The sequence below is a fragment of the Molossus molossus genome, unplaced genomic scaffold (genome assembly GCF_014108415.1).
Source record: "Molossus molossus isolate mMolMol1 unplaced genomic scaffold, mMolMol1.p scaffold_m16_p_2, whole genome shotgun sequence".
Lineage (NCBI taxonomy): Eukaryota > Metazoa > Chordata > Mammalia > Chiroptera > Molossidae > Molossus > Molossus molossus.
Genome location: NW_023425355.1, coordinates 18,052,035 through 18,063,953, shown reverse-complemented (window position 1 = coordinate 18,063,953; position 11,919 = coordinate 18,052,035). Strand labels below are relative to the sequence as shown.

Sequence of the window (11,919 nt, the reverse complement as noted above, 5' to 3'; positions counted from 1 at the left end):
AGGATAAACAATTATCACTTAAATGTCTATTTCTAATTTGTTTTTAAGATAAAAGTGTAGGCTATTGCTCTTGAAATATCTAATTGCTTGTAAACGAACTCCTGTCCACTTTTGAGGCATCCACTAAATTGTTTTAACACAAATATTATTAAAACTAAATCTGGAGCCTTTCTTTTTTTAGTTGCAATGAGTCCTAACAGCAAACATCTTTTTGTTTTGTTTTGAACTAGTATAATACTGGCTGTACTCACTTATTATAATACGAAAAATGAAAAAAAGTGATATTTCATGGTTTACATTATTTAAACAAGAAACAGAATAAACATTTCACAGTTAATAATAGTTTACATTTATATAATAACATGTTTAGTCACAAAGTTTAGGGGTTTTTTTTTGTATTAAGTATGTTAAAATATAGAAATTTTAGACTTCTGCTGTCCAGACTAACCTGTAAGTAACTTGGAAATCACTATTCCATCCTAACAAGAAAAACAAACTGAAAAAAAAAAAAAAAAAAAAAAAACCCTAGAAAAATAGCAACTCTTCTTATATTTGTCAGAGAAGTAAGGTCACGAGGTAAAGTGCTGCTCTCCAAATTATAGAGTCAGACAAATACAGTGAATCCCAACTTAACAAAGCAGAAGCCCTCTCAAGCAGAAGCCTATGTGGATATCAGTCCTGGGGTGGGAAAATCTGAAGTGTAATTGATGAATTTCTCAGAGCGAACAAATCTGAGAGATAAATCCTCCAGGGAAGCACCCTGACTTTTGTGAGTTTTATATCCTGGAGCTCTATCAGATTTTCATAGTGAAGATCAGAGAGAAACCCTCTTGGGTTTCTGGAATGGGAAGAAGAAAGTACAATTTTGAAATAAGACAGAGCATTCTGTTCTTAACAAGGCTTTCCTTCAAGAGAAACTATTTTACCAGAGCTTAACTTATTAGGATTTTATCAGAATAATTGACTTGGGGGAATAGAAATACCCAGTTACATTCCTTCCAACATCCTTCCCCATCTAAGTCAAGGGGATAAAACTGAGAGATATCTGTGAACTTCACAGACAAGGGATGCAGGCTCACTAAATGAGAACTAATTATGAAGGTAGAATATGTCTCCTCCCCTCTCCCCCACACACATCTTACCACCACATTACTAAAGACCTATTTATAGGAGTGCCTTTTAGCTAATACATCAAGTTAGACTTTCAACAAAAGTAATAAAGTAAATTAAAAGTATTAAAAACACAGTGTGTAAATAATGCTTCAATGAACAAAAGGATGCACATATTCTTTTGAATCATTGTTTCAGGTTTCTCCTGATGTATTTACAGAAGGGGAATTGCTGGGTCATAAAGCAGTTCCATTTTTAATATCTGAGGACCCTCCAAACTGTTTTCCACAGTGGCTGCACCAGTCTGCAGTCCCACCAATAGTGCACTAGGGCTCCATTTTCTTTTTTTTTATCCTCACCCGAGGACACTTTTCGATATTTTGTTCAGATAGAGTGGGAGGGGGAGAGAGGAAGAGAGAGAGAGAGAGAGAGAGAGAGAGAGAGAGAGAGAGAGAGAGAGAGAGAGAGAGAAACATCGACGTGAAAGGGACACATCGAGTGGCTGCCAACCGCACGAACAACCAGGGCCGGGGACAAACTGCAACTGAGGTACGTGCCCTTAGCGGGAACCGAACCCTGGTGTCTCTGGACCAGAGGCTGACGCTCCAACCGCTGAACCAAATCGGCCAGGGCTCCATTTTCTCTACATCCTCACCTAGACTTGTTTGTTGATTTATTGATGATAGTCATTCTGACAGGTGTGAGGTGATATCTCATTGTGGTTTCAATTTGCATCTCTCTGATGCTTAGTGATGTTGAACATACTTTCATATGCCTATTGGCCATCTGTACATCCTCTTTGGAGAAGTGTCTGTTTAGGACTTCTGCCCATTTTTAATTGGATTGTGTGTGTGTGCATGTGTGTGTGTATGTGTGCTGAGTTTTATGTTCTTTATAAATTTTGGATATAAACCTCTTATCAGATGTATCATTGGCAAATATGTTCTCCCATTCAGTGATTTGCCTTTTCATTTTGTTGTGGTTTCCTTTGCTGTGAAAAAAAACTCTTTAGTTAGGTGTAGTCCCGTTTGTTTATTTTTTCTTTTGTTTCCCTTGCCTGAGGAGATATATACAAAAAAAATATTGCTATGAAAAATGTCTGATGTTTTAATGCCTATGTTTTCTTCTAAGATTTTTATGGTTTTGAGCTTAACAGTTAAGTCTTTAATCCATTTTGAGTTTATTCTTGCGTGCAGTGTAAGAAGGTGGCCTAGTTTAATTTTTTTGTATGTATCTGTCCAATTTTCCCAACACCATTTATTGAATAGACTATCTTTAGTCCATTGTATGTTTTTGCCTTATTTGTCAAATATTAATTGACTATAAAGGTGTGGATTATTTCTGGGCTCTCTATTCTATTCCAATGATCCACATATCTGTTTTTATGCCACCATCATGCTGTTTTCATTACTATGGCCTTGTAATATAGTTTGATGTCAGGTAGAGTGATTTCTCCAATTGCAATGATTCTATAGATTGCTTTGGGTAGTATGGAAATTTTAGGGAACAAGCTGTATGTTTTCACTTCCAATCCATGAACAAGCTGTATGTTTTCACTTATTTATTTCTCAATTTCTTTACTCAGAGTCTTATAATTTACCAAGTACAGGTCTTTTACATCGGTGGCTAAATTTATTCCTAAGCATTTTATTCTTTTTGAAGCAGTTGTGAATGGAATTGTTTGTTAGTTTCCCTCTCTGATAGTTCATTATTAGTGCAAAAATGCACCAATTTCTGGATATTTATTTTGTATCCTGCCACTTTACAGAATTCATTTATCAGTTTTGGTAGTTTTTTGGTGGAATCTTTAAGGTTTTCTATATACAATATCATATCATCTACAAATAATGACAGTTTTACTTTTTCCTTTCAATTTGGATACTTTTATTTCTTCTTGTTGTCTGATTGCTGTGGCTAGAACTTCCAGTGTTATGTTGAATAAGAGGGGTGAAAGCAGATCCCTTGCTATCTCTCGTTTTCTGGTACCCCTATCATGCAAATGTTGTTATACTTCATATTGTCCCAAAGGTGGTTTCTTAAATTGTCCTCACTTTTTTTAGCGCTTTTTTCTTTTTGCTGCTCTGATTGGGTGTTGTTCTTTTTTTCTATCTTGCATTCCAAATCACTGATTTGGTCCTCTGCTTCATTGAACCTGCTGTTTATTCCTTCCAGTGTATTGTTTATTTCAGATAAGGCACTCTACATTTCTGACTGGTTCTTTTTATGGTTGCTATCTCTTTTTTCATGCTATTAAGCTTTGGTATAATCATTACTCTGAACTCTATATTTGTTAAATTGCTTACCTCCACTTCATATAGCTCTTTTTCTGAAGAATTCTCTCTCTGTCTATTTAATATTTCAGATATTCTTTTATCTCTTCAAATTTGTTGTTTATCAGGAGTGACTGAAATACAAAATATAATTGAGTTCCATAATCATCATGGAAATGGCTTTAAGATAAATCTGGTCAGATGAATATTATTTCTTCCCATTTTCAACCAGTAAATAGCTGCCACTGATAAATAGACAATCAAGAGTCTGTCAAGAATGCTCAAGATATTTTACATAGTACAATATGCCTGTTCATTGTGGGTGAGGACAGGAAAGACCAGGAAATAATTTATATGAGCTTCTTAATTTCATCATACAAGACAAGCACAAAAGCACCACCCGTGCTTCTGAGAATATTGGACCATGCACCCTTGAAAAAAACTTTGCCTCTTTCATCAAGAGCAATCTTTATCCAGCAGTCAAGAGTGTCTGTGTACATGATATCAGTTCTTTTGCACCCTGACTGCATCAACATGCAGTAATGAACAGTGTCAAATGGATAAGAAGTCAACACAACCATTGCTGTGACAGACTGTGATTATCCAGCTGATGCAGATGTGAATATTCTTGGGATCTGGAAGCATTCTGTCTGCAGTGTCATAGACACCAAAATAAACATCTCGATAGATCATACCCTGCACAGGCACATTAAGCTTTGGCACAAACCCTTAATCACATCAGATTTGTAGATCTTAATCAGGCAGTTACTGAGGCCTTTGAATTCCTGTTCAGTTCCAGCTTTGCCCACATCTGCTGCTAGATGGGTAAGGGCAAAATCTGGAGGATACACAAAACCCAAGAAGGTGGCCCCAGCAGCACCACCTGATGCCAGATTCCCTGCAAAGTATCACCAAAACTGTGCTCTCTTGTCTACACCACTCAGGAAGACCTGCTTGTTGAGTACTTGGGTGGGAAAGTATCTGATGACATTTGCCAGGTTACTACTCCAGGACTGGACTCCTTGCTTCTTGGGGATTAAACCACACAGTCTATAATGCCCTTGTATTGCTTATCTTTGGCAATTTGCTTGCTGGCATGCTGCACCTGCAGCAGTATTTTGACCTGCTCGATGGGTACTACCGCTGTCTTGGAAATCCTGCCAGGAAGTCCTTGGTGAAGGACATAGTGGCATCTGGCACATTGAAAAAGAAGATACAGGCAACTGCGGACCTGGGACTGTAACAGGCTGGGACACCAGGGCTCTAGTGGAGAATTCTCTTGTGCCTTCATTTGGAGCCTACTTCTTTGCTTCCCCATTTTGGCTGCCTGTTTGTGTTTGTTTCTATGCATTAGGTACATCTGCTATGACTCCAAGTATTGGTAGGGTGGCCTTATGTACTTGGTGACCGGTAGGACCCAGTGGCGCTATCTCCCTGATCACCAGAACTGGGTACTGTAAGAATGTCTCTTGTGCATGTGGGGTGGGCTCTCTTGTTGTAATTGAGTCTTGATTGCTATTGGCCCATTTGTACATGGGCTTGACCCTCAGGCTTGCTGACAGTAAGACCCAGTCCCCAACGCAGTGTGCAGGCAGCTGTATAGGTGTTGATCACACAAAACGGAATTTGGCTCAACAGGGTTTAGTGTCTGCCAATATCTGCCTGTATATATGCTGTTTGTAAAGCTTATTGGATCTTACTCTGTTGTTGTCTGAAGTTGGCTACTGAGTGTACTGGTCTTGGACTCTTTGGAAGGACTCTAGTTTAGACCATTGTCAGACACTGTGCTTGGCCCTGAACAACCTGTTTGGAGCTATCAGTGATCAACAGCTTGTGTCTCCCTCTGTTGGGCCTGGGTGCATGTGGAAAGGACCAAACTGTGAACCAAGGTCTGCTTCTACTAGCCCCAGAACCAGGAAAAGTTCAGGCAGAGATTCAAAGCAACCAGGGAACCGTCTCTGCCTGTATATTTTCTGTTAGTCTCAGTCACTTAATGAGTCTCTGGTTATAGTCAGGGTGTAAGCTCCACAGGGTGGGTTGAGTGAGAAGGATTCCAAAATGTAGATCTTTTGCTTCCCTTCAGGCTAAAGCTGCATTGATGGGAAAATTCTGCCTGAGAAAGATGGCTTCTGCAAAGGGGATGACTCAGCACAGGGATCCAGGTAGCTTTCCTCTCAGGACTCTCCCTAGAGCCACCAACCCTGGACTTTCCTCACATAGCTGTAGTCCACTCTGCCTTCCCTCTGTCAGAGTTCAAGGTGAATGGCTGCAAACAAAACTTGATGTGTTCACCTTTTAAGAGGGTGCCTGTATTTCTAGCCAACTCTCCTTGGTTGACAGAAACCCTGCTGTTTTTTGAAGCAAGGTGTTATGTGGGCACCTTTCCCAGTTCTAGTGTTCTGAGCAGGGGAGCCTGGTTTGAGGTTTAGACCTCAGATTTCTCAAAGAACCTCCCCCCCCCCCCCACAGCTGAGATACTCCTCCAGAGCTTAAATTGCTGCCTGTGAGGCCTGGCCAGCCCTCTTGAGCCTCCACACTTCTTACCAGTGTCAATGTGGACTCCTCTTTAAGTCCTTGGTTCTAAGGTTTCCTTCCAGCTAGTCTTCTGTTGGTTATTCAGAATGATTTTTCCATATTTGTGTTGTAATTACAGTTTGGTCCTGGGAGGAGATCAGTGTAGCTTCCACCTAATCCACCACCATTTTGGACTCTTAGAGTATACATTCTTAAACAGCATATAGCTGTCAAAATTCAGGATTTTAGCTGGCAGCAATTTGCCTATTCTTATCTGCTAAATATAAAAGTACAATTTCTGCTTCAGTTAAATATATGAGTGCTTTCAAAATTAACTCTGGGAGATTGGCAGAATCATTCTTCCCAGGGAATCTTATAGAGGACAGTGCTGTGCTGTTTTCAATTTGCCAGTCCATTAGAAAAAGACAATTGGCTGAGCTGGCAAATATCATCCATGACTTCTTCCTTCAAGATGTGTCAAAAATTATGTTTCCCAGGATAAAAACGATCTTCCAGAATGTGAGAATATGTTTAGTGAGGTTTGAAAGAGGGTCCCTTTTTAAAAATAAAAATATGATGTATTGATTTCAGATCAAGGGAGGGAGAGGGAGAGAGAGATAGAATCATTGATGTGAGAGAGAAACATTGATTGGCTGCCTCCTGCACGCCCCTACTGGGGATTGAGCCTGAAACCCGGGAATATGCCCTGACTGGGTATCCACCAGGGACCTCCTGGTGAATAGGTCAATGCTCAACCCCTGAGCCACACCAGCTGAGCAAGGGTCCCCTCTTTTTTAAAATGGCATTTCCCATAAGTTTGACAGAAAAGCTGAGAATTATATATATATATATATATATATATATATATATATATATATAGTGGAGCAAAAGTAGGTTTACAGTTGTGAGTACTCAGAATACAGAGTTTATTCTTGTATTTTTATATATTAATTATTGCATTATTATTTTCCATACAAACAACTGTAAACCTACACACACACACACACACGCACACACACACACACACATAATAAACACATTCATATATATAGTATATATTTTATAAGTATACATATATAAAATCATGTTATATATATTTAGTATTATATACACACAATATGACATTATATATAATATATAGTATGTTTTTGGATACGCATACACAAAAACATACTGTATATGAAATATATTTTATATCATGGTTGAGTCTAAAATGAAATTAAAATCACAAAGGTAAATTTAAATATATATAGTTGAAGTATATTTTCAAATATAATACATTTTTTTGATTGTTTTCCTTTTAGGCACATAAACTGTTTAGTGAAATGCCAGGAAGAAGTAGCTAAACTCTTTCAATTAAGACGTTACAGAAATTAGAAGGTAAGACTAGACTGGCTGGTGCGGCTCAGTGGTTGAGTGTTGACCCATGCATCAAGAGGTCACCAGTTTGATTCTCGGTCAGGGCACATGCCTAGGTTGTGGGCCAAATATCCAGTGAGGGGCATGCAGGGGGCGCCAATCAATGTTCTCTTTCATTGAAGTTTCTATCTCTCTCTCCCTCTCCCTTCCTCTCTCTCTAATATCAATAAAAAAAAATTTAGAAAAAGGTAAGACCAAAAAGTTAGTAAAGGGGAAGAAGTCAGAGGAAGGTGGGAGAGTGCCAAACAGTGTGTGAACATGTAGAAACTTGAGGAAGGTGATCAATGAACAGTTCCATAGTTGATGAGTCCGGGGACCTGTAAAAACAAAGGTGGCTGATGTTTAATTCGTAGTTGTGTGCAATGTTTCTGTGTAAATGCTTCCTGTTAGGGAGTAACATAAGTATGATGGTATAACAATATACCTTATATGTGTGAGATAATAAAATTATCCATAAATTGAACTAATTCAGTAGGAGCAAGAACTTTTAATCAGAGATTAGGAGTAAATAAACTCTATTCCCTTACTCCAACTCTGGAGAGCTTGGGAGGGATATTGGGATTTCCATTGCATATGGAATGGTAGTGTAAGTTGCTTTCATTTGAATTTGAAAGTTCAATGTGCTGACATCTGTTTCAATAATATATATTAATATACTGTTGACACTTGAACAACACCAGAGTTAGAGGCGCCCGCCCTCACATGGTCAAAAATATGCACACAATTATTTTTTACTTAATTTTATTCTTTATTGATTTCTAGAGAAAGAGGAAAGGGAGAGAGAGATAGAAATATTGATGAGAGAGAAGATCGATTGGCTGCCTCTTGCATGCCCCCTACTGGGGATTAGGCCCACAACCTGGGCATGTGCCCTAAATGGGAATTGAACTGGCGACCTCTTGACGCATGGGTCGATGCTCAACTACTGAGCCACACCAGCTGGGCTGCACACAATTTTTGACAACCTCAAAACATAACTACCCTTGGTACCCAGAGAATTGGTTCTGGGACCCCCTGCCTGATGGATACCAAAGTCCAGGGATGCTCAAATCCCTTATGTAAAATGTATTATTAGACCAATGTATATAGTTTGCATCTGCAGATTTCCAACAGTGGATGAAAAACAATACAGGTATTTATTGAAAAAAAAAAAAAAAATCCCCATACCAATGAACTCACATAGTGCAAACCCTTGTTGTTCAGGGGTCAAATGTAATTTATAAAATTAATGAGCATTGTGGATATTTACGGTGAACCTAAGAAAGTGCTGATGACCAAGAGAGAGAGATACACAGCAACAGAAGTGTGATTGCACACTATATGACAAAAACTTATATTTCAGAATATTTTTAAAATTTAGAAACCTCCACTACATTTTTATTTAATAGTCAGTTATGAAACTAATAATGTTCTTGTATTTCTGACATCTCATAATGTTTTATTATGGGATGAAAGAAAAAAATATTTTCAACAAGTATTATGTTCTTTCTCTCTTTTTCCTTCTCTCTCTCTTTTGCTCTCACTCTCTTGATCTCTCACACAAATAACAAGAAAATGTTATTATTGATTAACTACCATAAAAGTAACCTCTAAAAAAATCCACAGACAAATTAAGTTTAGACATTTTAAGGTCCAGTTTGTATATTGTTTCTCAAGAACTTATATAAAGAATACATAGAATGTATTTATCTTCATTGAACAGAGTAACCAAAAAAATCAAAATTTTCACCCAAAATTTACCATCGCAGCAAAAAAAATTATGATACCTAGGAATAACTTAACCAAAGAAATAAAGGACCTCTTCACAGAAAACTACAGGTCATTGAAAAAATAAATGGAAGAAGATATAAAAAAGTGGAAGCATATACCCTATTCATGGATTGGTAGAATTAACATAATTAAAATGTCCATACTAACCAAAGCAATCAATAGATTCAATGCAATCCCCATCAAAATACCAATGACATACTTCATAGAACTAGAACAAACACTCCAAAAGTTTATGTGGAACCAATCTTGAATAGCCACAGCAATCTTGAAAAAGAAGAACAAAGTAGGAGGGATCACATTACCAGAATTCAGGTTATACTACAAAGGCACTATAATCAAAACAGCCTGGTACTGGCACAAGAACAGGCAGAGGGATCAATGGAACAGAATAGAGAACCCAGAAATGGACCCAAGACAATATGTTTGATTAATATTTGACAAAGTTGGCAAGAGCATACAGTGGAGTTAAGAAAGTTTCTTCCATAAATGTTGTTGGGAAAATTGGACAGCTACCTGCAGAAAAATGAAGCTAGAACACTAACTTACACCATACACGAGAATAAACTCAAAATGGATAAAAGACTTAAATGTAACTCGTGAATCCATAAAAATTCTAGAAAAAAATGTAGGAAACAAAATCTCAGACATCATACGCAGCAGAATTTTCACTGATACAACACCTAAGGCAACAGAAACAAAGGAAAAAATGAACACATGGGACTACATCAAACTAAAAAGCTTCTGCACAGCAAAAAAAAAACCAAAACAAAACAAACAAAAAAAAAACATCAAAACGAAAAGGGATCCCACTATATGGGAGACCATAATTGCCAATGGTACATCAGATAAGGGGTTAATTTCCAATATATATAGAGTGCTCATACAACTCAACAAAAGGAAGACAAAGAACCCAATTAAAAATGGGTAGAGGACCTAAATAGACACCTCTCCAAACAGGACATACAAATAGCCAAGAGACATATGAAGAAATGCTCAACATCACTAGTCATCAGAGAGATGCAAATTAAAACAACTATGAGGTATCACCTCACACCTGTCAGAATGGCCGCCATCAACAAATCATCAAACAACAAGTGTTGGCAAGGGAGTGGATAAAAGGGGACTCTAGTACACTGCTGGTGGGAATGCAGCCTGGTGCAACCACTGTGGAAAACACTATGGTGTTACCTCAAAAAGTTAAAAATTGAACTGCCACTTGACCCAGTGTTCACACTTCTAGGAACATATCTTAAGAAACCTGAAACACCAATCAGAAAGAATATATGTACCCCTGTGTTCATAGCAACACTATTTACAATAGCTAAGATCTGGAAACAACCCAAGTGTCCATCAGTAGATGAGTGGATTAAAAAGCTGTGGTACATGTACACAATGGAATACTATGCAGCTGTAAGAAAGAAAGATCTCTTATCCTTTGAGATGGCATGGAAGGACCTGGAGAGTATTATGCTAAGCGAAACAAGCCAAGCAGAGAAAGACAAGTATCACATGATCTCACTTATTTGTGGAATATAATGAACTAAACAAACTGCTGAACAAAATTAACCCAGAGCCATGGAGGTGGGGTATAGGCTGACAAGCCTCAGAGGAGGGGTGTTTGTGGGGAAAGAGATAAACCACAGAACTTACCTGTATATATGCATGACCAATGAACATAGACAACAAAGCTGGTGATGAGGTTGGGGGAAGGGGAGGAAGGTGTCAGTGGAGGAAAAATGAGAAACATCTGTAACAACAACAAATTAATAAATTAAAAATTTTAAAAATAAATAAATAAATAAAGTACATGAACAAAAAAAATTTTTTCACCAAAGAAATTAGAGTATAAACTTTAACTGAGGGTAAAAGAGTAAACCCAGCATCTTAATCAGAAGGGAATTGTGGACAAGCTTGAAAGAATTTGAATAATCAGAATAAGCAGATAATTACAAAATATTTCTACCTCCCAGTGACAAAAGTTTGTAGAAAGACAAGATTATACAAAATATGGTAGCTTAGTTGGTTAGAGCATCATCTGAATACACCACGAATGTGGGTTTGATCTCTGCTTAGGGCACATACAAGAAACAACCAATGAAATGCATAAATAAGTGGAACAACAAATGGCTCTCTTTTTCTCTCTCTCTTAATATCTCTCTCCAAGTATCAATAATTTAAAAAAATTTCAAAAGAGCCTGACCAACTGGTGTGGCTCAGTGGCTGAGTGTCGACCCATGCACCAAAAGGTCACCAGTTCAATTCCTGGTCAGGGCACATGCTCAGGTTGTGGGCCTGATCCCCAGTGGGGGGCATGCAGTAGGCGGCCAATTGATGTTCTCTCTCATTGATGTTTCTCTCTCTCTCCCTCTCCCTTCCTCTCTCTCTAAAATTCAATAAAGAAAAAAAATTTTAATTTAAAAAATAATAAAACATATTACCATATTATTTAAGTTTGGTTTCTTTAAAGGTTCTGTGTGATAAAGATGAATTCAAAACATAAAGAACTGCCAAAAAATAAATAGATTCCTCCAGAGAGGATGTTGTATACAGCAGAGTGCCCATAAACCTAGAGAACTTGATTCATTGGGAATTACATTTGGTTCTACCAAATAAGGTTATTTGTAGAGTTCAGTTTGCAACCAAAATTATTTTAATTTATCCTTTTCAAATATCATTTGATTGATTTTTACCATTCTAACCATTTTTAAATGTACAGTTCAGTAGCATAAGGTAGATTTACATGATTGTGCAATCAGCAATTTCCATCTTCAGAACATTAATTTTTTTTTTCTTTATTGATTTTTTTTTAGAGAAAAGGAGAGGGAGAGAGAGAGAG

At 37.6% G+C, this 11,919-nt stretch overlaps 1 pseudogene; it reads right to left on the bottom strand.

Annotated features, from left to right (window-relative positions):
• Positions 1–3,730: 3,730 nt before the first annotated feature.
• The window catches only part of LOC118636111, a 50,313-nt pseudogene continuing 42,124 nt past the window's right edge, over positions 3,731–11,919 (bottom strand).